Genomic DNA, 27,277 nt, shown 5'->3' with positions numbered 1-27,277 from the left:
TGAAGCTGAGATTCACAACCAGGCCCGTCTAATTCCAGAGCTTATTCCCCAACTATAGTGATTACTGAGTGCCTACTGGAGTGGGGGACATGAGGATTGTCTTCATATATGTGAAGGATGATCACATGGCCACAGCATTCTATTTGTTCTGTGTAACTACAGGGGGAGCCACTAGAGCCACTTCATTTTTAGTTAAAAATGAAGGCAACTTTTAACTAAATGTTAGAAAACACATTTTATAACAAATTAATTTATAAGTGGAATGGAATGCCTTTTGAAATAATGATTGTACCTGACAAAAAATTCAGACTGAGTTTTGGAGGTGACAGGGTAAGTAGTAGAAATTATTGGACTTGCAGACTTGGAGATATCAATTCAAATTGCATCTTGGCCTTGAATTAGCTATTTAGGTTTCCGAGTTTTCATTTTCTAGTGAATTAAGTGAAGGAATTGGACTAAATCACCTCAAAGTCTCATTGCATTTAGGTAAGTGCATGCACATTGTATGTGCTCAGTAAATGTTTGTTGCATGAGTAACACAACGTAGTCCCCTCTGTCCTAATGCCAGTGCCAAATCCTTATCCTCTCAGCTCAAAGTAATCTCCTTCCTTTATACGGTGTGGCACTTTATCTGTATACTTCTCATTGAATTTATTACCTTCTACTTTATAGTGAACTTATGAGACTCAGACCTTCTTGGTGATAAAATCTATATCATATTATATTCTCTCATATTCCCCACTGGGCCTTATGCACAGTAACTATTCAATAAATATTTGTTGAATAAATTAGATAAAATTACTTGATTCATGAAAAGATTAAAAAATAAACATTTTTGCAATCATAGTTTTATCTCACTTTCTCGAGAAAGAGGTTATTTTGCCTCTTAGCAGCAGTAGACAAATATATGCAAACAGTCTAAACAAAAGCCTGTATTGCTTGAAGTTAAATTAAAACTTGTTCAGACAGGGCATTGACACTGACAGTAGCCACCTCAACTCAGCTTCACCTACTGAAAAAAATCTACTAAACAACACCTGGAACTCATTACATTCTTTCATTTGAGTTTTGCTGCCTTAATATTGTATCACACTGAGAATCTAAGTATTATCTGGCTTTCTTTCAAGTATTGTTTCCTGAGAAGGTATTTGCCTAAAATTCATTCATACTCCTCTAATCTTTCTTCCTCTCCCCTCACCTCCCCTTTTTTCCTCCACCATTTCCTTTGGACTTTCACACTGCAGAATTCAAATGATACCACCGTGTCCTAGGGGGTTGTGTACTATAATTTATGTGGTGAAGGACCTGGTGATTTGATGTGAAAATAAGAAACATTAAAAGTTGTGAGTAGCCTGGTTCACACATCACCTCTGTGGAACTTCATTGAACCCTTTCAGCACTTTTACACGGTCTTTAGTGGCTTTACACACACCTTATCCTCTGTGTTTCTGTTGGATCTTACTCCTAATATAGGTCCAGTTACATCAGATCATTGTCACTTTAGTTGTTTGTATGTCTGTTTCCCCAACCAGATTGGGGCTACATTTTATTCTTTTTATCATTATGTGATGTTGAATAAATAAGTGTGTTGACATGAATTATCTAGACAACTTTCTATATTTTTCTCAGTTTTTTTTCCCCCACACACAGGCAAGTGCATTATTCCTATTTTATAGATAAGGAAACTATATGTTAAAGCAGCTAAGAAACATGCCCAACGCCAAAAGGCAAATAGTTGGAGGAGCCAGAATTCAAATCTTTTTTTTTTTTTTTTTTTTTTTTTTTTTTTTTTTTTTTTTTTTTTTTTGAGACGGAGTCTCGCTCTGTCGCCCAGGCTGGAGTGCAGTGGCGCGATCTCGGCTCACTGCAAGCTCCGCCTCCCGGGTTCACGCCATTCTCCTGCCTCAGCCTCCCACGTAGCTGGGACTACAGGGAATTCAAATCTTTATTTAGCCTGGGGCCTAAGATCTTTTCCTTATGTCAGCTTGCCTTCAGAATGTGTCTTTCAGTCTGTTTCCTTTATCCAGTTTTCATTGCTACTGTCCTTAATCTACGCAGCATTACCTCTTCTTTGGAGCTTTGTCATGGGTCGTATTCTGCCTAACTGTTTTTTTCCATTTTAACTCATGCATCATTATTCTGATCATGTCATTCACTATGAGACTTTGATGGCCCCCTACTTCTGTAATATAAATGCTAAATTTTTTGGTTTATAGCTAATAGGCTCCAAAATCTGCCCCCATCTACTTCTCCAGGCTCATCTTCTATTCCTGCCTTCTCTGTGCCCCCCGAACTCTAGTCTTGCCCTGCCACTTCATTATCCTTCACATGTACATGGCAGCCTCCTACTTCTTTGTCTTTACTTGTACAATTGTCTGTACTATTTCCTTGTGCCTTTCTGTGCTGTTTCCAAGCACCCTTCATTCCTGTGTTGCTGGTTGAAATCTTACCCAGCTTAAACCTATCTGTTCTGTTAAACGGTCTCCAGCCCCACCAGTGGTAATTAATTTCTTTATCTGTGTGCTACTTTCAAATTGTAATTGCTTGTGACTGTGTATGTTCTTGATAATGTGTTGGAAAGCCTTTGAGAAGAAGGACTGTCTTCTGCTGACTATTTTCTAGAGCTTCATACAATACTTTGTTTATAAAACACACTCCATAAAATTTAGCTGACTAAAGTGAATCTGGCTTTCAGGGCAACAGTAATGGTTCTAGATAAAATTCAAATTGACCACTTGTATATGGGTTGTCTCCTGGTCTGCCACTAAAGCATTAGATTTATAAATACTTTTTTTTTTTTTTTTTTTGAGACGCAGTTTCCCTCATTTTGCCCAGGCTGAGTGCAATGGCACAATCTCGGCTCACTGCAACCTCCACCTCCTGGGTTCAAGTGATTCTCCTGCCTCAGCCTCCCAAGTGGCTGGGATTATAGGTGTGTGCCACCACGCCTGGCTAATTTTTTGTATTTTTAGTAGAGATGGGGTTTCACCATGTTGGCTAGGCTGATCTTGAACTCCTGATCTCAGGTGATCAGCCCACCTCAGCCTCCCAAAGTGCTGAGATTACAGGCCGTACCCGGCCTGTGCGGTGAGCCACCATACCCGGCCAATAAAATTCTTCTAGATAAATCAAATGATGAAGTTTACTTTTTTCAAGAATATCCAAAAAGATCAGATTCATTGTGTTACTCAGTATTTTGTATGCTGTAATATGTAGTTTGTGTATATGTATGTATACACATGTACATATGTGTATTACGCATATAGATATTTGTCATAACAAGATCTTAACATTTTAAATCTTATATTTTCTATTATATATAGTATTTTCTAATCCTTATTAACTGCACCATTGAAAATCTAGTTCCAGGGTTTTCTTTATATTTACTTTTTTTCTTTTATTTCTTCTTCCCCAAAGGTACCTGTCTTTATAGTTACTTTGAAAAAGAAAAAGCATAGTAAATGGTGAAATCGTTTAGTCACATTGAAAGTACATATATTGATGTAAAAAGTCCATAAACTTGTACTATTATATTCTAATTTAATGTGGACTCTTCACTCCCTTCACTTCAACAAATCACAGTAGTTTTCCCTGGTGAGTTTGGTAGCTGGGGGTTCAGAGTCAAAAGTGAACTTACACTATTTAGTACATTTTTATATTGGTATTGTTTGAATTTTTTCATTTAATGTAGACTACTTTTATAACTTCTAAGTGAACAATAAAATAAAATATGTTGGTGTCCCTGCTCAAAGTGTTAATAAGGATACTTTGGTATCAAACTAAAACTATTTTGAATGACAAAGGTTAGTATTTCCCCCGATTTTTGTAGGAAAGAAATTATTTTCTTTGTTTAAATGGCCTCCTGGTCTTTCTGAAAAATTGTGGGACTTAGACTAAAGTGGACTTAGTATTAAGTCTTTAATACTTAAAGACTTAGTATTAAGTCTTTAAGTCATGGTGGCACATATGTTGGGAAACTAAATCTTCTCATTCAGTCTATGTTCAAGGCCAAATCAGTGGAGGCAGCTCTTAAAGGGTAGTAAAAAACTGACTTAATTTTCACTGAACAGAGGTGGCACTCTTAGCTTTTTGGAGACTGTCCTACCCGTCTGTGTTCAAACACACTCCTGTGTTCTGTTGTATAATTTAAATCTATGACACCTAGCAGCTGGTCTTAATCACCATGGTAAACCATTTCTTCTGAGCCCAGACCAAATTAAGTACCAATTTAAGATACCCAAGATAATTCACCACACCCTAAGTTAAATTGGTTATCCCACCTTTTACTTCCTTATCTTTTTTATGGACCAGGAAAATTGTCTTACTAAAACAAAGTTTGTTGAGCCTTCAGAATCTTGGTTATTTTAAGGTCTTTTTAAAATTTTTTCACATGGTCCAGCTGCCAGACAGATTGTACATCAATTTCCTGCAGCATTTGGCAGGACTATGTATTTACTGCCTTAAAAACAATTTGAATTTATTGATTTTGAAATTTGTGATTGCTTTCTAAAGTTTTCCCTCCTCACCCCCATCTAAATTTACTTTGGGGAAAAAGGCAAAACAGAGCACATTGGCCCATTTTTATGCCAAGACTTTCAGGGAAACATTTTATATGATTAATATTGTGTGGCTAATCTGGTGTAAAAAATCAATTTTCTCCATTTTAACTTATGAGAGCATGACCATCCTGTATGAACTATTTAAAGATCCTGTGACATCACTAATCCAAAATTAAGTGTTTGTTACTGCCTTTATTTATGTGTGTTATATTAATCATGTAAGTTAATATTGGGCCCCATTTCTTTATAAGAATTGAATTACATTTCTTCAGCAGATCCATATCTTTTCTACCACGGCAGCATCCTAGCCTTGACTTGAGCAAGCTGAAATTAGTGGACTCTGGACTTGGCCCCAGCTCAATGAAATACATAGGTCATGGTACCTGGTCGCCATTTTAATAGGTCTGGATTCAGTTAGAGAGCTTCTCCCTTATCTGTCTATTCCTTTAAACCCATTTCTCCTAAAAGATTGTTCTCTCTCACTAATAATCAGAAAAGAAACAACATTATAAAATCTGTATGCTTTCATTCCATCAAATTCAAACTGTTTTATAAAATATTAGACTATTTGTTACCAGGTGAGTATATTATTCTGAAAGATTTAATGTCAACACTTTGAGGAATCGAGAAATACCTATTTGTAATGCTCGTACAATACTCTGTTATCCTTAGAATTACGGCACCTCACAAATAATATAACTTCTACCCAGGGAATAATTGACTCACCATGGAGGTCTGGCTCCCTGCCTCATTAAATCTTCTAGAATTGCTGGGAGGTAGCTAGCAATTATTCTTCCCTCTGTTTGACATATGTGGAGAGTTAGGCACCAAGCAGTCAGAGGTCATGCGTAGAGTCTCTAAGGGAGTGCTGTTTGAATATTGGTCATTGAATCAAATCACTGCTGAGCAAACGTCGAGACAACTTCTGAGGGTCATCTCATAGGGGACAAAGTTACCTAATTGCGAGAAAACATGTCTATCCATCCTGGCATTGCTAATCCCTGCCCTCATTTACAAATTGTATTTTATACTTATATGTATTTTTTATCTTTACATAGTTTATTCACAAGATCCATAAAAACATTTGACTGTCTCTTATTTGTCATTCTTATTTAAAAGTTGGTAAAGAACATTTAGAATGAGCTATGTAAAATTGTTTTGAGAACATTTAGCTTTAACTTCAGTTGTTCTTAAGAATCACAGCCTTCGGATTCATTTTTATTCAGGGAGAAATAATGCTTTTAAAGCATATAACTGATCTGGAAGAATGCTATATTGTTTTATCTTCAAGACTTGCATGTCAAAAATTCACCTGCAGGTTATTTTCTTTTTAGAGCTCCTTGGGAAGGGAATGCTGTAATGAAGTGACATTAGGATATGTTTATATTTATTTCAAAGTGTCAAGATGGGCATGCTGGTAATTTGAATTCCTTGAATTTGAATTCCTTCATGACCTTTTAAGTTAATCTTTGATGCCAGCTCAAGGGGAGTGTGAGAAACGTGAGAATTCAACTAGCTTCAGTTGAATACATGTTACACTTCGATGACTAAATTTTTTTAGTATGGAAGGTTACTAAGTGACAAGTAAAGGAGAAGTCTGATTATCAAAACATCATTCTATCCTTGAAAAAATACCAAACAAACATATTCCAGCCAACAGTTTTTCCAGATAATGTTCAGAATTTATGTTAAAAAGTCGTGTCTTGAGATTATAAAGTCTAGGAGGTACCAAGTTTTTTTTTTTTTTATTTCAATAGCTTTAGGGATACTAGTGGTTTTTGGTTGCATGGGCAAGTTGTATAATAGTGAAGCTGGGCTGCTAGTGTACCCATCACCCAAATAGTGTACCCAGTAGGTGATTTTTTCAGTCCCACATCCCCATTCTGAGTCTCCATTGTCCATTATACCACTCTGCATGCCTTTGAATATCCATAGCTTAGCTCCTACCTATAAGTAAGAACATGCAGTATTTGGTTTTCCTTTCCTGAGTTACTTCACTTAGGATAATGGCCTCCAGTTCCATCCAAGTTGCAAAAAAGATGTTACTTTTTATGGCTGAGTAGTATTCCATGATATGGATATAACACATTTTCTTTATCCACTCATCTGTAGATGAGCACTTAGGTTAATTCCATATCTTTGCAACTGTGAATTGTGCCACAGTAAACATACAAGTGCAGATGTCTTTTTTATTAAACATCTAGGGTAGCTATTTTTCATTTATTCATTGAACATTTTTTCCTTGAAAATATACTAGATGCAGTAATGGACAAACTAGAAAAAGTCCTAGCCCTCATTCTAGCATTTATCCATGTGGATTTTCTAGCAGTGGTTGAAATATACCAGAATCATGTGACGTTCTTTTCATATCAAAAGATACAGTTAATATCCTGATACACCTCCCCAGCAAGAATATATCAAAATGTGAAGGAAAGAGAGGGGAAGGTATTTTGAATAAAGCTCTTCTGGCTAATTTTTCTCTTTTTTCAGTATAAAAAATTTTAATATATTCAAAAAGCTGAAAAATAGTACAATAAACACTTAACATTTACTACTTAGATTCAACAATTTTGAACATTTTGCTATATTTGCTTTGTGTGTATGTATATGTCTATGTGTTTTCCCCACCAATTTTGAGGCAAGAACATAGCCTGAAACTTTCCCCCAAATGGAGTCCCTCTGATGTAGTAGGCTATTATTAATTTTGTTTGATTTCACTGGGAGGGTGGGAGGACAGTCGTGTACAGCATACCAAGGTTGGATTTCTTGTCAGTAGCCTCTGTAGTAATTGTGATATATGCTGGTCAAGATTGTTATAGAGAGATATTGTCATCGCTGTTATCAGATACAAGTTTGAATTCAGTTCCATGGTCTATTTGAAGAGGTTTTTTTGTTTGTTTGTTCTTGGTGAATGTTCTTGTTTTTTTTTAAATCATACTGTGGCAGCTAGGCAGGTGATATGCTTCCCCCTCCAATATTAGTACGATAATCATTCACTGTTTGCATGCTCTTTTTACATCCATTTACTTTAACCTGTCTGTGCCTTTATATTTAAAGTGAAGTGTGCTTCTCCTATCTCAGAAAGTTTAAAATATTGTTCCAGGTGTCTTCTGGACTTCGTATTTTCTAAAGAGAAGTCTGATGATTCCAGTTGTTGCCCTGTATATGTTTTTTTCTCTCTGTCTCCTTTCACAACTTTTTTATTTTTGGTTTCTATCAACCTAGGCATTTATTTTTGTGATTGATGTTGTTTTTAATCTTCTTTACAGTTCATGAGCTTCTTGAATTTATAAATTTATCTCTTGCCAAATTTAGGACTGTTTTTAGCTATAATTTATGCTGATGTTTTTTCCCACCACTTTCTCTCATTCCCCACCTTCTAGGACTTCAGAGGGTCCTGAAACACTTTCTTTTTAAATTTTTTTCTCTCTCCTCTTCAGATGGGGTAATTTTCACTGACCTTTTTCCAATCAATTTTTTGTCATCTTCATTCTGCTATTAAGCCTATCCAGTAAGCTTTTTATTTCAGATATTGAATTTTTCAAGTTTTAAAGCTCCTATTTGTTTTCGTTGTTGTTATATTTCTAGTTTCTCTGCTGAGATTTCCCATTCTTTTCATCCATAATGAGCATATCTTCTCTTACCTCAGCAGTAATTATAGCTGCTTTAAAGTCTTGTTATTTCTGATATCTGGGTCGTATCAAGGTTGGCTTCTGTTGATTGTCTTTTCCATTGGGGGTGGATTGCATTTTCCAGATTCTTCATATGTCAAGTAATTTTGGATTACATCCCAGACATTGTAAATGTTTTCTTGTGGAGGGGGAGGAATGTGTTTTTGTTCATTCTTTAGAGACTTCAGTAGTTGGTTCTTGTGTTTTGTCCACAGTTTATTATCTGCAAAAGAGTTAGTCTGTTAAGAACTTCCTCTGACCTAGCAAAAGCTGAACTCCTGATACGCTTCTTCATCTTTTTTTTTCCCCCCCCCCCGAGATGGAGTGTTGCTCTGTCACCCAGGCTGGAGTGCAGTGGCAGGATCTTGGCTCACTGCAACGTCCACCTCCCAGATTCAAGCAATTCTGCTGCCTCAGCCTCCCGAGTCACTGGGATTACAGGCACCCACCGCCACACCCAGCTAATTTTTGTATTTTTAGTAGAGACAGGGTTTCACCATGTTGGCCAGGCTGGTCTCTAACTCCTGACCTCATGATCTGCCCCACCTTGGCCTCCCAAAGTGCTGGGATTGCAGGTGTGAGCCACCGCGCCCGGCCGCTTCTTCGTCTTTTAACTGCCTGTCAAATTTCCTGCTAAACTACACACCTGCACTATCACGCAGAAAGAGATTTTTTCATGTCTTCATGCAGGTGGAGTGAGAGCTGCCAAGGGTAAAACAGTGATGAAGTATGTCATCCTCACTATGGCATTCTTTTTCCTGCATCTTCTCCACTGCTACCTCTCACATGCACTCTTGTCACCAGTGATGAAAGGACTTAGATGTATTTAGCAGCAAGTACCACTGCCACCTCATCAGGAACATAGGGAGAGAGGAAAATCGCAGAACAAGATAACGACAGAAGCTGGTAAATATAGTGTATAAGAGCAGATAGAGAAAGCTCTGGTGGCACAGATGTGGGCATGTGGTGCATGAGCCCAAAGAAAACTAAAAATGAAGGAGAGACAGAGGGTAGGGAGCCACCTGTGCCACCTTTGTGCTAGGCCCTTTAACATCTGTGGTCTCATGTAATCTTCAGAACATCTCTGTGACATGAGTTTATAGTATTTCCACTTTATTTTAGAGGCTCCGAAACTGAAAGAACTTCAGTGATTTTCTGCAAGTTAAAAAACTTTATAAATGGCTAGGCAGAAAAGAAAATGTCTTTTTTCTTTCCTGCAGCTAGTTTTAGTCATCTGAAGTCCCTCTGCAAATTTGAGGGAGTAGTAAGGATTTTTCTAGGTTCTGCCAGCTTCCTCAGTGAGAACTCCAGGCATCTGGCTTGGAAAAGTTGGCTAAAATGCTTCACAGCAACCCTCTCGCATGTTTCAGTTATTTGCTGTGCTCGGGAGGCGAACTCGATCGATCTTAAGCCCAAGCTTAGTTTAGGTAGGGGAAACCCTTCTCTACCTCCCAACTCCCCTTCTTACACCCCACCCCCAAATCTCAGTCTGCTTCCTGATGGCCTTTATAAACCAGCGCCTTAAGAAAAAGTTTGAGTACTCTTCAGTAGATACATAGGGATCACCTTGTCAGTGAGGGGCAGAGTATTTGGGTTGGAATTCTTCCTTACAGATTGCTCTCATTTCCTGACTTCCATTCCTCTTGACCTTGTGCTCACTCTCAAATTTCCGCTACATTGAGTCATGTTCACAGAGAGCAGCATGTGACCAAGAGCCACTTGCTTCTTCCACACATAGCCCAGGGGTCTGTCTGAATTCAGGTTCTTTCCTCTGTTTAATTTTCTTCCTATGCCTCTCTATGCTCAAGACCCTAGAGTAGACTGCTGGTTCTCAACCAGGGGTGATTTATTTGGGTTGTCCAGACTTGGGGAAAGCTACTGGCATCTTGCGAATAGACGCTGGGGATGCTGCTAAACATCCTACAAAGCACAGGACAGCCCCTCACAACCAAGAATTACCCCTGACCCCACCAAACGTTCATTAGTGCCAAGACTGAGATGCCCTGAAACAGATTCCTGAAGCCTTTTCTCTGTGTCCTTTCCCTTCCCTCTCCCTTGCCTTCATTAGGGCACCGCCCTCCCGCCCCCCGCCGAGTGTCATGATTATGCGAGGCTAGCCATTGAAACCTTATACCACAGAATTTCAGCTTCCCAAGCCCCTCAAGCATTTCAGAGCTGCAGGGGTGGCCCTTTCTGGTGGAGACTGAGATAGGAAATGGCTGAATGAATTGCTAATGGACATTTGGTGAAGGACCCATGAGTGGGATTTGCAGAGGAGAAAAGCGCAGGAACCCTTAATTCTCAAACACAGACATTGAGGGTGCACCATGGCTGCTAGGGAGTTGGGGTTGAGAAAGATGTTTTTAAAGGATATGTATGTGTTGTAGGTGAGGTGAAATTGTACCTTTACCAGTTTTTAGGGTATTTCAGCTAGGCCTAAGAATTAGATTGACATAGATAGATCAACAGGAGAAAAACATAGAAATTTATTTAGTATGAATTTTACATGGCAAGGAGGCTTCGTAAGGAAATGAAGACCCACAGATGCAGTTAGAATTGAAAACTTATATACTGAATTTACTACTCTTTTGGCGAAAGAATAGTAAATTGTGAAACTGTGACAAGGCAGAGGAGCTTGGGCAGAGTAGGTAATTGGGCAGAGAAGTAACAAGGAAGATAAGGGTTAGCTTAACAAGGTTTGTTTGTACAGATTTTCCTCGGTCTCAGCTTCCCGTCCTTGATGATAAGAATGATGCTTTCCTTCTGGTAGAGGGAGGCTGTCTTTCACACGGGAATTTCATTTCCTGCTTTTATGAAGAAGAAAGGTCAGAGAGTTCTTGCAGTTGCTGTTTTTCAAGTACCTTTTACTCAAAATAGTCAGTATGCCAGAGTTACGTATTTTGGGGTGACATATTCTAAATTCCTTTGTTGTAAAAGTATTAAGCCTTGCATGGTTGTAGTGGAAATCATCAAGAGTGATTTAATTTATAGATGTTAGAGAATTTGGAAACATTTTGAGTTGACTGTGTAAAAATAATTTTGGCTATGGCTGTTTTTGAAATGAAATTAATTATGAATAATTACCATTTACCCAGAATTATTATTCATATCATTAACAAAGCCACATTAGTTTTGTGGTAAGTTTTGTTTTATGCAACACTAAAATCTGTTCATGCATTTGCCTTTTTCATTTTATAACATGATTGTCAACTCTCAACTGAAAAAAGGGTGGGGAAGCAACATTGGTTCCACCTGGAATCAGTTTTTTTCCTTTTTCTATTGGAATGAAAATCCTGCTTTTCAGGGGGCCACACAGCCAGAACATTTACCCATAGCCGTCTAAGACTGCTGATAAATATAAAGTATAACTTTATTACAGTGACCCCGTGTCAGTGTCCTTTGTAATTTTGATTAGTCCTGATAATTACCTTGGACTTTTCATCACCTAACCAGTAAAAACCCAAGTCTGCCCAATATTAGAGTTTGTGGGGCAATAAAAGTCTCTGCACTGGACTGAGTTGCTCCCAAGATTTCATATCTGTAAGCAAATCACTGCCTGATTCTCACCTTCCTTGCATGCCTCTGATTTTGATGAATTATCTGGATAAAACAGAGGATATTATATGTTGAATACACAGGTAACATTAAACTTTTCTCCCCCAATGTTTTGAATACAAACTTCCAGTCTACACTTAAGTACATGTTGGAGTAAAAGTCAAATCTTGGTGTTTTCTCTGCCCAATATACCTACCTTTGCCTTGAAGTGTATCTAAGGCCTAGATAGAATTTATAGTCCTAAATAGTTTGCTTTAAAGTGAACTAGAACATCGTGATACTCTGCTTACTGTATTTGATTATGACAAACTGTCAAATAACAGTTCAGTCAATGAATGGTGCTGCTTGTGGGTGAGCTGAGAAGGTCATAGGCAGAAAAAGCAAGAAATTCTAGAGGAGGAACTAGCATAATTTGTTTCGCGTCTGGCAAAAGAATGGAAAGGTTATCATTGTTAAATCCGCCATTTATAATTCTCAAAGTTTTAGCTCATAGGGGCATGGTGACAGTGTTTTGTTTCACTTCTTTGAACTTGATGCTGACTTTTATCATAGCGTAGATATCAGATGATGCTTGAAAAAACCTCCTTAAGAGAGTTGTCTATTTTTATTTTTAAATATTTCAAATGGATGGTGTTTCAGGTCAGACCTCATTTTTGTAATAGTACATGGAGTCTGTTCTTTAACAGATTGTATTCAACCTTATTGTGGATTAATATTCTGGTAATATGGTTTTACTTTCTAAAAAACTAGTCTTCAGAACAGTCTAGCAAAAGATCTATTGTAGTCAGCTCTAAAATTGTTTTCCTGGTGCTTGAGAATTAAAGGCTTTTGAAGTAAGTTAAATAGGCCATCTCTGTTGTCACTGCCTCTTGTATAACAATGGATGTTCTACATTCTCTCTTCTCACCCCTGTTCTTGGTGCTTCTGAGCAAGATCATGCACACACTTAAGCACAGGCCTTTCAGATGCATGAACCTGAGAGTCCACAAAGCTTCTGGCTCCTACTCAGCATTAAGATGTCAACCATAGAAATTATGGTCCCTAATAAGGCTTGAGAATTGTGCTAGCCAATGAATTGATTGAGACATTCAAGTCATTGGATATGGGTATACAGATGAACTCAGATTTCAGGAAACTTCATCACAGTAACGTCTTTAATTATTAATATTGACTCATTTTTCTGAATATGTGTATGTCACAGTGATGACAAACACTAACAAGTTAATAAATACAATCTTCACTAGTGGTTGTTGCCATGTAAGATGGCTCTTATTCTTAAAGCAATATTAATGGGTGACAGATTGGATGATGTTAGGCACCTGCTAAATTTGGGGATCTAAAGAAGGCCCAGTCCTATATTCAGGTATCTCACATTGTACAGTTCTAATGTGGCAGAAATTTAAAAAATGATTGCAGTACGGTGATAAATGTTATAACAGAGACATATGCAAAATTATCTTTAGGTGTATGGAGAAAAAAGTAACTCAGTCTGCTTACAGGGAAAATTTGACCAGGAAGACTTTATGAAGATGACATTTAAGATCAGTCCTAAAGATGAATAGAACTTCATCAGGCAGAGATGAGGGAAAGGACATTCTCAGTAGACAAAACTGTGTTAACAAAGTCTTGAAGCCAAAGTGGGGCGTGTGGAACAACATTCTAAGCAAAGGAAAGGCATGTAATCATTTAATCCTAACCTCTTAATTTTTGGACCATTTTACTCCCAATTCAATGTGCAAAAGCTTGGTGAATCTGAGAAACTGAAAGAGAATCAGTCATGATGGAAACATAGGAGTAATGGCTAGAGTAGCACAAGCTGAAGCTGCAGACCTAGGCAGGATTAGATTCAGGCAAGGCCGCATTTGGATTTCGTATGCAAGAAAGAGCCATTTCAGTATCTTAGGGGCAGGACATGACCCAGTATACATTTTTAAACAATAATTCTGGCTGCTGTATGGAGAGTGAATTGGAGGGGAGCAAAGACAGAAGGAAACTAGTTAGGAAGCTATTGAAACAGTGTGCTCAAGATAAGAGGGCTTTGACTGGGGAGATGACAGCAGATGAAGAGGAGGACATCGATTTGACATATCTTGGTAAGTAGTATGAACACCACAAGGCATGGCAACATTTGAATATGGTAGATTCTTAGCATTTGCAGCTAGTTGGATGGTGGAAGAGCCATTTAGTGAAATAGGAAAGGTTAAAAGATAAACAGTTTAGAAGGTCTCTATCAGATATGAACTTATTGAGTATTGCAATACCCAGGAGACATCTAATAGAATTGCTAAGTTCTGGAACTCAGAAGACAGATCTATATTAGAGATACTATCAGATAGATGGTATTTAAAGCCCAAGGCATGTATGAGACTGCCTAGGAAATGGAGTATAAAGTAAAAGCCCAGAGTCCTGAGTAGTTCTAACATTTAGTAGTTGAGAAGAAGACAATAAAGGAGATTGAGAAATGGCCATAAACTTAGGAGAAAAGAGAGCATGGTGTTGTAGGAGCCAAGAGAGGGAGGTTTCAAGAAGGAAAGGTGTGGACAAAGTATCAAGTACAGCTGGAGGGGCCAAATAAGATAGAAACTAAAAAGAATTCATTTAACTTTGGCGACCTAACAAGAGAAATTTGGAGAGCATTAGGGGATCAGAAGCCAGTATGGAGCAAGTTGAAGTTTGATTGCCAATTTAAAATATGGTTATTGTTTTCTCCATACTTTGAGAAGTTTGACTTTCTAAAGGAGAAGAGGGATGGAATTGTGACAACTGGAGGAATGGCCGTGAGTCAAGGCAGGGTTTTCTTGAGATAAGAAAAAACAATAAAAGTTTAAGATGGGAAATATCAGAAAGTATATCATGTTGATGCTAAAGACAAAGAGAGTTTGAAGATGCACAAGAGAAAGAAGCTAACTGTGTAGATAGGTTTCTGAGAAGACTACTTTGGGGCAATCCAGCCTGTAATCGGAGGCAGGTATGCGAATTCATTACAACAGGGGGTGTAGAAGATGGGTGCAGCAGGAATGTTTGTAAATGGCATTGCTTATATTCAGAAAGAATTTCGGGCTCTTGTGATTTAGAATCACAAGATGTTTTCTTTTAAACAAAAATAATAACTGAATTTCATAGTACTTTCAAAATGTTCTTCATCTGCTGTGTAAAGGTTATTATTGTCTCTCAGTGATCTCTTAGGGATTATAAAAGAGTAACAAATTTTTGAAGGCACTTTACAAACTTAAGTAATTACAAAAATGCTGAGTGCTTTATGTAATCATTGATCTTAATCTCATAATTTTTGGACCATTTCGCTCCTAATTCTGGATTTTATGATCCATACTTGTTCTCATTCTCCTTACTATAGCTTTTCATGTTCTGATTTTTATTTTGTTATGTGGGTTTTGCTAGTTCAACAATAGTAATTACTATTGAATTATAATATTTATTGTAGATAAAGCAGAAATAAAGTAAAATTTTATTTTGGTTTATTGTGAGAAATCTTTTTTTTAAATGTTATGTGACAGATGATAAAGCCTATGATAGGCTAATTCATAATGCATTCAGTCATTTGGAACATCTTAGATTTTGAGAGAATTGTGTTATTTAAGGAAATGACTTATCATTGTAAGCCTCATTAATCATCTATAAAGTTAAGAATAATGCCTATTTACAGAATTATCTGCCCCATTTCACAGCATTATTTTGAGGTTCATGTGATACAATGTATGTAAATATGCTTTGTAAATTGTGAAGTACTGTAAAATATATTATGATTTCAAAAATATTAGGTCTCAGGCTCTGTGGCCAATTATAAACTCCCCTCTCCACCTAAGGTGTATGTGAGTAAACATTCCAGGAAATAAACACTCAACTGGCATAGGGTTTTAGTTTAGTTTTTAAGCATCATTGACTTGCAAGTGTCTATACTAATCTGAATCTAATTTAAAATTTTTAAGAAGCCATCTCTTTTTTGGAAAAATCTATTATGGCTAGTAAACTACATATATTTAACTGCATTGTATAGTGTTTAAGAGTGCCAGCTCCGAAATTCAGTTCCCTTGGATTCAAATCCTGGCCACATTTTTTTATTAGCTAAATGTCTTAAAGTTCAAACTCTTGGTGCCTCTGAAAACTTAAATTCTGAAAAATGGTGATACTAATAATACTAATTCATAGGATTATTGCCTATTAAATAACATCATAGTGTCTGCCAGTGGTAAGCACATGTTAGCTATTATGTACATATTTGTAGCAATATGAATCTCTATATGTAAGAATACTTCTTGTAAAGTAAGTACCTGCAAAGAATTAAATTTTAAATAGCTAAGTACTCACCAGATTTCTTCATTTAAGTAGCTGCACCCATGGGATTTTAAACACATTCAGAGGAACATTTTCTCCCTTAAAGCCACTATAATTTACTTTTTTGGGTGACAGATTTACACCTAGTAGGTAGTTGCCCACCTACCCATAGCCCAGCAGTGCTACTGGTGATTCCTTCCTTGTCTAGAAAGATTTTGAATTACAGACAGTCCCAGGTATATGATGGTTCCACTTAAAGTTTTTTGGTGATATGAAAGTGATACACATTCAGTAGAAACGGTACTTGGAGTAATTGTATAGCCACTCTTTTTCACGTTCAGTACAGTATTCAATAAATTACATGAAATATTCAACACTTTATTATAAAATAGGCTTTGCGTTAGATGATTTTGCCCAACTGAAGGCTAATGTTAATTGTTCTGAGCATGTTTAAAGTAGGCTAGGTTAAGCTATGATGTTTGGTAGGTTAGCTGTACTAAATGCAGATATTTTTAGTTTATGATGGCTTTATCAAGATGTAACCCGATGGTAAGTCTATGCATTAAAAAAAAAAAAGAAAAGGAAAAAAACCAGGCCTCTTTTCTTAAAAGGCAGAAAAATCTGCAGTGCCAAATCTGACCACCAGAGGGTACTGTATAGCCAGCGACCTAGCCCTCCCTTAGAGGTTGAAATCTTGCCCTTATGAGCGGGTTCAGTGGATGCCACTATTCATATCTGTAGAGCTCAGTGACTTCATGTTTCTCAGTTTCCGATACCATTGATCTGATAGTGGCCCAACTTCCTAACTTTTCAGGAGCCAGTGATCGAGCTGTAAGCCACTCATCCTCTACAAACCTGTAAACTCTCTGAGCCAGTCAAGCTGTAACTTCATTCACCCCTACCCTTTTCAGAAGCCACCTGCCTATTCAGAAGGCTTTGGTACATTGCAGTTGATTTAGGATCATTTAATTTTATTCTGTTGTACTGCTTCCACTTTTACCACTCTCCCTCAGGTGTTCTATCAGTTAATTTCTAAGTGGGATATAAAAGATTTTACGAAATTGTTACCAAATATTCAACACTTGGTCACCCTGCAAGATTAAAAACCCACACCTCTTAAGAGTCAGTAAACAGTGTCTTGATTTTATACTTAGAGCAGAGATTTACCAAGGGTTGGGGAAGCTTATGCTGTCACCCTAGCAAAATTGTCTAGGAAAAATGTCATCTTTAAAATTAGTTGATATAATTAAGGATGACACTCACTAAAGACCAATGAAAGACAGTTTCTGGTCATTGAAAAATTAAAACATAGCTAGCAGAATCTGCAATTTCCTCAGTATTTAAGAGTCATCTCTCCCTTCTTTTGACAGCTTGGTCCAGCACAGCTGACTATTCTGACTATAGAAACAACTGTGAGAGTGAGGGTGGCCTACTTAAAAGGCCTTGTACTGAGTACGGGTGAGATGAGGCAGTGAACACCCCTGTGAGAAGAAAATGATTAAGACTATGACTGTCTCTCACAACTGGGGTAATTAGAAGAGATCTGTGGGTTGGCAGTGGCAGGGCTAGGGTGGACCTGACAGAGTCACAAGATCATGCACTGTGGTTAAGAGAACTGTAGCAGGAAGAGGTTCATTCAAATGGACATTCCTAACTGAAAATAGGCTAGAAGAACTTAGGTAAGTCATGGGTATCCAGAAATGGGCAGTGTTGTGTGGACCAGCTTGCAGTGTTTTGGCAGTTTGAAGGTAATTTCTTTGCATGTGGTATTTTTCAAAATTAGTTGATCATTTCTGGTATTGCACCGCTACTCTGACTCTAATAATGGAAAGTTCACTCACAGTGTTCTTGTCTAAGAATGCTTTGGAGAATTCTAGGATCTGTTAGTACCAGGTACTAGCAGCTCAGCACTAGGTCTGCTGGGTCGTTTATTTCAGATTGAGAGTTACATATATTGTATGTGAATATAAACCAGTTTCAGAATAATTATCCAGTGGATAAGCTCTTCCTTGAATAACAGTGTATGTCAGTCAGTTACTAATATTTTTTGGAAAGTTCCTCAAGAGCACATTGAATTCAGCAGCCACATAGCTATGTTATTACTTTTTCCACAGGAGGTAAACCAACAATATGTCTTTCATTTGCTCAATAATTAAAGATGCATTTTTCCGTTTATCCTTATTAAAATGGACTTTTTAAGACTGAACTGAAATTTCATCTTGTAAAATAAAAATGTGAAGATTTACTAGCAAAACTACTCCATATTAATGTATATTATTCAAACCAGAGCTGAAATTCTGATCCCCAAATTTCCACTCATGACCACAGTCTCCCGGCTTCCCAGTAGATGTAAAGTAAGATCAGCCATTCTTTGTGCTGTCCCCCAACCTCAGTTCTCTGCCTCTGCTTCCATGTCCACATTAGTCGTGAGGCCACTCAGAAGGCAGGTGTCTGGCTCAAGGGAGGATAAAACCAAAGCCTTGCTGCCTTTGCAAAGAGGTGCAGCTTGGTCCAGCCCCAGCGCTGAAGACTTGCAGGAACATTTGGGAACACACTTATTTTGCAAGGTATTATTAGAGATAAAATTTTGATGCCATGTTCTCTATTAACTTAGTTGATACTGAAAAACAGTTTTTAAAAATCTAATTTGGCGCCATTCTCAGACTGCCCCCCCCCCCCCCGCCCCCGCAAAGAAAAGCCTTTTTGGACCATTCGTGTATTATAATCATCTAAGTGTGAAAATTTTAGTTTGTAATCAATGTTTACTCAGCCTTTTGGAAGTAATGGTGGCATATTACTTTCTCATCTTTCTTTTCTTTTTTTTTTTTTTCTTTTAAGATGGAGTCTCACTCTGTCACCAGGCTGGAGTGCAGTGGCACGATCCTAGCTCACTGCAACCCTCGCCTCCCAGGTTCAAGCGATTCTGCTGCCTCAGCCTCCCGAGTAGCTGGGACTACAGGCACCCGCCACTTCGCCCAGCTAATTTTTGTATTTTTAGTAGAGACAGGGTTTCACCATGTTGTCCAGGATGGTCTCAATCTCTTGACCTCGTGATCCGCCTGCCTCAGCCTCCCAAAGTGCCGGGATTACAGGCGTGAGCCACCATGCCCGGCTCTCATCTTTATTTTCTGTGATTTCTGCATATTAGTTGCCCAGTCTAAAATGCTGACATAACCCACAAACACTGTTGTCCTTTCCCCAATTCAGAAAGTTGAAGATTTGAAACATTTACATTTGAAAGTTGATTCTTCCCCCATAAGACACATCTAAGTTAATAATTAGCGGGACTTATGTTCATTTATTCTCATTGTCTACCTTGTTTTACCTTAAATTCATAGCATTTGTGAGCATATTTTAAAACAAATATTAATGAAAAAACAATAGAATCTCAGTTTCATTCAGGCGACGGTTTTGCTTTTAAGTTTGCACAAGACAGCTTATTTATTATTAAGGTAGACATCAATTTTGCTTTTTAAACATTTTCATAAGAGCCTCCTATCGTTTTTTCTTGTGTCCTTACAAATATCTGAATCTCTTCATGGGTGTTTTAGTTTAATTTGTACATTTGTCTCTCAGTAGCTGGGAAAATTAAATATTGTTTCAGCCACAAACCATGCCATTCTAAAATTGAGAATGCTAAAATGTTTCCTTTTTGGTACATTTTATCTTCTAAGGCCCATGTGGCAAGTGAGAATGCAGAACTGTGATCGAATTTATTTTTGCTTTTTAAGTGTTTTAGAAACATTTTGCCATATTTTGAGTTTTATTGTTTTAAAAATAGTTAACAGACCACGATTCTTGTTCTGAACTGTTTTAAATGAACTGTGGATTTAGATGCTTCGAAACTAAAATATGAGACTCTTGTTTATTTCTAGATGTTGCTTCACTATTAAAAATTATCTATTACAATCTAAATTGCATGATTTGTGGGTTTTAGCTAACCTCTTTCATTTTAAAACTACTTTATAGATTTTCAAGAAACAAATATTTACATTTTTATGATATGAAGATAGTATAATTTAAATTGTTAGACTAAGTATTGTGATGTCAGTGAAGCAGAAAATTGTGACATTAGTAAGAATGATGCTCTTCCAGCACACTTCATTCCATGCATGTTTCCTGAAAGAGTCAACTATGGTATTTATTATTGTTTTGGAGAATTTTTTGAGAGAAGCCATTATTCTAAGAAAAGGATGAGCCCCTTATTATTGAAATAAATGTATCAGCAGACATGCAGAATAAACATGTAGTGGAGCATGAAACTATCCTGTAGTAATATTAATTAAACATGCTGAAAAAATACCCTCATCTTCACAGATACTCTTTTTGCTTTACTTCAACTGCAAATTTACCAACTTGATGCCACACACACACACACACACACACACACTTTTTAAATAGAGTTAATAGATGTGTACTATGACATCGAAAGGGACTTTCTGTTACCACAAAATTGTTAGTAGAGTCCACAGCTGAAAACAGCAGGTGTTAAGCACCCGATATTCTAAAGCATGCCACCAACAACTGAAGCCAGCCACCTCCCTCCAGCAATTACTAAGAGACCCACCATTTTTCATTCATTCAATAAATATTGATTAAGCACCTACTATGTTTCAAGCAGTGTTCTAGGCACTAGAGATGTAGCTGTTTACTAGACAAAGGCCCTATCCAAATGGAATTTATAACCTAGTGGGAGGGGAAGAAAATAGTTCTCTCCTTACCTAAAGTCAAATAAGGAGCCTTCCAGAGATCCATTCGCAGAGAATGGTAGTGCCTGCAGGAAAGGGATATGGTTACCTGGTACCCCAGCAAGGTGCTTACTGAGCTAGCTGAATCTGTAGACCCACTGGTGTGCCACTAAAGGCAGAGCCTTTAGTTCCTGGAAGTTTGGAAGGTATATTAGCATAGACACTGATATCTGCTTCTCTCCCAAAGATTTTTGTAGGTAGGAGACTTCTGTAGGTAGAGCCGAGGCCTGCGGGATAACTAAGGGCCATTGGAGTAGTGACGCTTACCTTCCTTGGGTCCCACTAGTCCCTGGAGAGTGTAGAGAACTTCCATGGTCTCTTTACTCCAAAAGAGGAGGTCAGAAGTCATAATGCTGCCCAGGTGGCTTTCAGGTCAGAGGAGACAATATCTAACTCAGAAAAGATGTTGGGCAGCCCCTCTATAAAAGGGGTGGGCACTAGGATAATACTAACCACAACATCAGGAAATACATACACACGCTTTCTGTGCACAAACCACTAGTAATCAAACAAACCAGAGCAAGACCAGGGAAACATACCTCACTGACAAGTCACCATTTACATAATAACATCCGGTCTCCTTCCTGCTCCCAGCACTAGAGGAACCAGACCTTAGAAAGAGACGGCAAGAAGGTTCTAGATATAGATATCATCCTTCCCCACTGTAAATTGGTCCAAGCTCATGCTAAGGGAAGGGACAAAATTTGCACTTAATAAGAGATTGGAGTTTATATTTGGTCTGGACTTTTAATAAGTAAAAGTGACCAGAAATCAGTGAAATCATCCCAAGATTTACTGTGGGATATGTCAAGGAAATTTGGCTTTGCATAGCCGAAAGAGTGTAATTGGAGAAAAATTAAATTACTTTAAGTTTATATTACTGCTCCACAGAGGTTTGACTACCCAGTAAGCTAGTTACAGATATACTTTAACCACTGTTGTTTTTGTAATGTTTGTGATCTTCCATAACAAATATTTCTCATATAATGTTTTTCTTAAATTGAAGTATAAAAAGAAAATTAATCACTTAATTTGTTAACCTCTTATTTATGGCTTCATTGGTGTTTTAAACTATTCAAAGTGCTAATCAGAATCGCTGAGATAAGAAATCAAAGGTAATACAATTTTTCATCTGCCCTTAATAGATCCAGAAAGATTTAATTACTGGTTGCTTTTGAGTTGCTTAGATTTTGTTGTCCTGGGCCTAGAATGTTAGAGCTGCTTACAATATAGCAGAAGTGTGCCCAAATTAAGTTTTTCCTGATATTTTTAATAAGCAAAGCTACTTACCAGAAACGGAAAATGCACATAAGAAATGGGTGCTCAGCTGCCATTGAGGAATGCAACAAAAATTTCATCATTCCTTTTTTAAATGGGTGGCCGAGATTTCTCCAAGACAAGATAATTATAGTAATGCTCATCAGTTTGTAACTCCTGCACTAGATTCAAGGTAAACACAGCACCAAACCAACTGTGGAACAGTCTGAACAGACATAGGCAAAGTCTCACTGGAATGTGAAGGAGACATGTTTTATTGGTTTTGTCAGGGTATCTCTGTTTTTATTGATAACATTAGGAAATCTATCCCAAAGGGCTATGTAGAAATGTATTTCTTTGGCTAAAGAGCTGGTTAAATAGAAAAATGCTTAATTAACACATATGCACTTATTTCATATGGCCAGTGATGGCTAAAATACATGAATAGCTTATAAGTAAAATGCTTCACCAGGTACAATCTGACAGGAAAGGTGGGATTTTTAAGTAATTTTTTCTATTTTTAACCTATAAACAATTTGTGAAAAAACTGTTTCACATGATCATTGGATTTTGTAGTGCTTTTGTAGTTCTTGGGAAACCCATGAAACAGCTATCAGTAGACTGCAGTTCAAATTTATGTGGGTTAGATGTTGCCTTTGAGGGCCTACATAAGCACCTCTAGCTGAGAGACCTAGGGTGGATCATTTGATCTCTCTAAGCATCCTCACCTGTCAAACGGGGTTAGTAATATCTGCCCCCTAAGGTGATTGCTAGGCTTCAATGACTTAGTGTACAGGACCTTAGGATAGTATTCAGCACATTGTAAATAATCAGTAATTGGCACTTTCTCCTACTCCTTCATTGATATTCACGAGAAACCGTTTTCTTCCTTTGGGAATGAAAATCTAGAATCCTAAGTTTCTTCTAGGTGCTCTGAAGTTAAACAGCCAAAACAGAATGATTCATGGTAGTTTCCAATTGTAATCCCAGAATATTTTTAGTTATTCAGTCAGCTGAAGACCTGGGCCTCTCAGCTCAGAACAGGATAAATAATGTCTGTTTGGGGAAGGGGAGTCTGCCAGTAGATTTGATGTTAATGCAGCTTTTAAGATCACATTTTTACAGTGAGGAATTCAGCTTTTCTTCTATAGTGTTATCAAGTGCCTGAAATTATCACTATCTTATTTTTGTAAATGCATATTTTAAATGTATATGTAGGGTTTTCTTTAACCAGGCTTCGTAGTAGTTTGGATTGACTAGAATGCTCCTTTTTTGTATGCTTCTCAGTGCCAGAAATTAAATCAGGAAAATGCCTTAATATATTAATGTTTTCTTTTCTTTTTTTTCTTTCTTTCTTTTTTTTTTTTTTTTTTTTTTACTTTAAGTACTACCTGTTATCCCTGTGGCTCAGCCTTATGGGCAAAAGGCCCCTTGCCTGTTTATGTATATCTAAACCAATCAGTGGACCTGACTGGATTTTTACTAGTGCTTTGTTGTGTTTCCTGTTCTCATAGTTAGTAAAATGTGTGGCAGCCTCCATCAACAGTGTTTTCTAAAACCAAACAAGATTCTGTTCAACACAGTAAAAATTTCAGCTAAAATGGAATATTAAGGGAAAAAAGAGTATGTTGCTCTAGGCCACAAAAAACTCAAAACAGTCTGAGACATGCACTGGTAAATCTTAAAAATGCTATAGGCAATTCAGCATCAAAACTGCCATAGAAAATTCTTGTTGTTAGCCATTCTGTTGATAGTTCATATTGTTAGAATTGCTAGCAGATGGGAAAATAGATGAGTCAGGATACAGTATTAGCAACCCATATTTTTTTAATCAAAGACCACTAATAAGGTCTGTAGCATCTGCAAGATTTATTTAAACAGTTGCTAGGAAGAGTTTGTTTTCCCAGTAAACACAGCAAACCTTAGGATTCTCTTGATTGACTGTTTGACTAAATGTGTTAACATTAACATGTAAGACCATTTGCTTCATTGTAGTAGTGTCTCATTTATTTTGACAGACTGATTGTTCCAGCAACTCATAGAATCATTAGGTCTTGAAATGTTATTACATTGATGTATTCAAAACCTTCATACTCCCGTTTCTGCTATTTGAGATTTGACTTCTTAAAAATCGCTCATGTAATTACGACTATTTTTGACAAAACAAAATTATATAGAAATCTTAGTGTTTTTCCCCAGAGATTTTAAGATGAATTATTTTATGAAGTAAGTTTTATCACTTGACTGTGATATTTTAGGTTTTTATAGTAGACTAGATATGTAAACTTAAAGGAAGTTCTAATTTTACTGACAACTCTTTCTGATCAGTAATAAGCAGACTTTCAATACTTCTTATAGAGTTCAGAAATAATTCTAATTATTAAAGGTTTGAAATGTCAGAATTATCAGTGAATTGATTTAATCTTATTTTCCACCCTAACTTCTCATATCACTGAGTTTTTTATGCTCCTGTTTTATACAAGAGCTAGTAACTGAGTTATTAATTTGCGTATCTTTTACTTGTTTTTTTTTAGAAATACTGAGAAATGTCATAGTTTTGGATATTGATCTTTCATCTCCTGAATGAAATGTAATTATCAAGGGCTATCACTAACAAAATGAATTTCTTATTTAAGCTGTCACTCATGTACCAAACTAAATTTACAAACAAAGTGTTGACTCATATTAAAAAGTAGTTTTGACTTTTTAATTTTAACTAAAAACAATATTCATCCATCCATAATAAAAATAATGATAACTCATGTCAAGGAAACTGTTTTAGGTTCTATGTCCTCTGCTTAGAAGGCAGTATATTCTGTGGAACACTTTATAAAGATTTTCTGTTCAAAACAATTGAGACGGTGCTCACTTCAGCAGTACATATACTAAAATTGGAATGATACAGTGAAGATTAGCATGGCCCCTGTGCAAGGCTCACATGCAAATTCGTGAAGCATTCCATATATTTCTACCTAAATGAGAAGGAACCAGAAAAACAATTCTGGCAATATGACATAACAGGGTTTATAACACCCCTGAAAAGATCACATTAGCTCTCCAGCAATTGATCTAAACCAAGATGAAATCTTTGAAATATCTTTTTATAAAGAATTCAAAAGGTTGATTATTAAGCTACCAAAGGAGATACAAGAGAAAGGTGAAAAACAACGTAAAGAAGTTTGAAAAACTATTCAAGATGTGAATGAAAATTCATTCTACTATGCTTGGTCCATAGAAAAATCTCAATAAATATGTCAGTGAGTACTTTGAAGTTCTCTGACAGCCCACCTGAAGACCTAGCTATATATGTAGCTTATGCAGAAGTCAGATTTCCTGTAAACTCAACCTCATACAACCACAAAACTGAAATCAGATGTTTTTAAAATAAATACAGCATAGTAGGTTCGGAGATGAGTAAAACACTCTATCTCCCACAACGAGATTGCAATCTAGCTGGCAAGATAGGCCCATGCACAGCTAACTCACTGAAGGATGAGTAAGATGATAAAATGGGAAATAGAATAGAGAAGGAAAACAGCATGAGTAGAAACAGATATGGCACATGAATGTACTCCATTGTGTATATGTACCATATTTTCTTTATCCATTCATATTTTGATGGACACTTTTTGCTTTCTCATCGGTTGCAGTGAGCCGAGATCACACCACTGCACTCCAGCTTGCGTTGACAGAGTAGACTCTGTCAAAAAAAATAAAAAAGAATGAATAAGACCTACTATTTGATAGCACAGCAGGGTTACTATAGTTAATAATAACTTAATTGTACATTTTAAAATAACTTGAAGAGTGTTATTGGATCGTATTCAAAGGATAAATGCTTGAGGGGATGGATACCCCATTCTCAATGAGGTGCTTATTTCACAATTGCATGCCAGTATCAAAACATTTCAGGTACCCGATATGCACCCACAAAAAAAAAAGTTTTTTAATTAAAAAAGAACTTCTAGGAGATTCGTTGCAAAAAGGAGGTCACCAAGAGCAGTGAGACAAAAGTGTTATGTAACCTGTAAAGGAAAACCTATCAGACTAACAGCAGATTTCTCAGCACAAACCTTACAAGCCAGAAGGGACTGGGGTCCTATCTTTAACCTCCTTAAACAGAAAACTGTTAACTAAGAATTTTGTATCCAGCAAAACTGTTCCATAAATGAAGGAGAAATAAATTCTTTTTCAGACAAGCAAATGCTGAGAGAATTTGTCACTACCAGAGCATCCCTACGAGAAATGCTAAAAGGAGCTCTGAATCATGAAACAAAAGGTAGATATGCACCAGAATAGAACCTCTTGAAAGCATAAAACTCACAAGGCCTGTAATACAATAACACAATGAAGAAAACAGAGTATCTAGAAAACAACCAACGTGATGACTGGAACAGTACCTCACATTTCAGTATTAATGTTGAATGTAAATGGTCTAAATGCTCCACTTAAAAGATACAGGTTGGCAGAATTGATAAAAAATTACAAACCACATATCTGCTGTCTTCAAGAGACTTACCCAACACATAAGGATTTGTATAGACTCAAAGGGGTAGAAGAAGATATTCTATGCAAATGGAAAGTAAAAGTGAGCAGGAGTAGCTATTCTTATTTCAGATAAAACAGAATTTAAAGCAACATCAGTAAAAAAAAAGACAAAGAAGGACATTATGTAATGATAAAAGGATCAATCCAACAAGAAGATATAGTCCTAAATAAATATGCACCTAACTCTTGAGCTCTGAGATTCATAAAACAATTACTCTTAAATCTAAGAAAAGAGATAGGTGCAACCCAGTAATAGTGGGGGACTTCACCACTCCACTGGCAGCACTAGACAGATCATCGAGGCAGAAAGTCAATGAAGACAGGACTTAAACTTCACTGTAGAACAAATGGACATAACAAATATTTACAGAACATTCTACCCAAGAATTGCAGAATATACATTCTTCTTATCCAAAATTAAACATTCTCCAGGATAAACCATATGATAGGCCTAAAACAAGTCTCAATATGTTTTTAAAAATTGAGTTGATTCATAGTTCTGCGTGCCTGGGGAGGCCTCAGGAAACTTATAATCATGGCAGATGGTGAAGGTGAAGCAAGCTTGGACCTTCTTACATGGTGGCAGGAGAGAGTAGAGAGTGAAGGGGAAAGAGCCCCTCATAAACCCATCAGATCTTGTGAGAAT

The 27,277-nt window shown here is 37.0% G+C and overlaps 1 protein-coding gene, 1 long non-coding RNA gene and 1 other non-coding gene across 11 annotated transcripts in view; 2 read left to right on the top strand and 1 right to left on the bottom strand.

Moving 5' to 3' along the window:
• STK3 (serine/threonine kinase 3) overlaps nucleotides 1-27,277 on the top strand; it is a 422,170-nt gene that overhangs the window by 328,538 nt on the left and 66,355 nt on the right. The window lies entirely within an intron of this gene.
• LOC134759109 (uncharacterized) lies at nucleotides 6,220-21,379 on the bottom strand. The gene is made up of 2 exons (XR_010135014.1): nucleotides 21,094-21,379; nucleotides 6,220-8,453 (listed from the first exon to the last, which is right to left on the bottom strand). It is a non-coding gene; the product is annotated as an uncharacterized lncRNA (long non-coding RNA).
• LOC115935629 (U6 spliceosomal RNA) lies at nucleotides 24,945-25,051 on the top strand. The gene has a single exon (XR_004071256.1). It is a non-coding gene; the product is annotated as a U6 spliceosomal RNA (small nuclear RNA).

The sequence above is a fragment of the Gorilla gorilla genome, chromosome 7 (assembly GCF_029281585.2).
Source record: "Gorilla gorilla gorilla isolate KB3781 chromosome 7, NHGRI_mGorGor1-v2.1_pri, whole genome shotgun sequence".
In the NCBI taxonomy this organism is placed as follows: domain Eukaryota; kingdom Metazoa; phylum Chordata; class Mammalia; order Primates; family Hominidae; genus Gorilla; species Gorilla gorilla.
The sequence above is the reverse complement of the archived record's forward strand: the minus strand, read 5'-3'. Positions and strand labels throughout refer to the sequence as shown.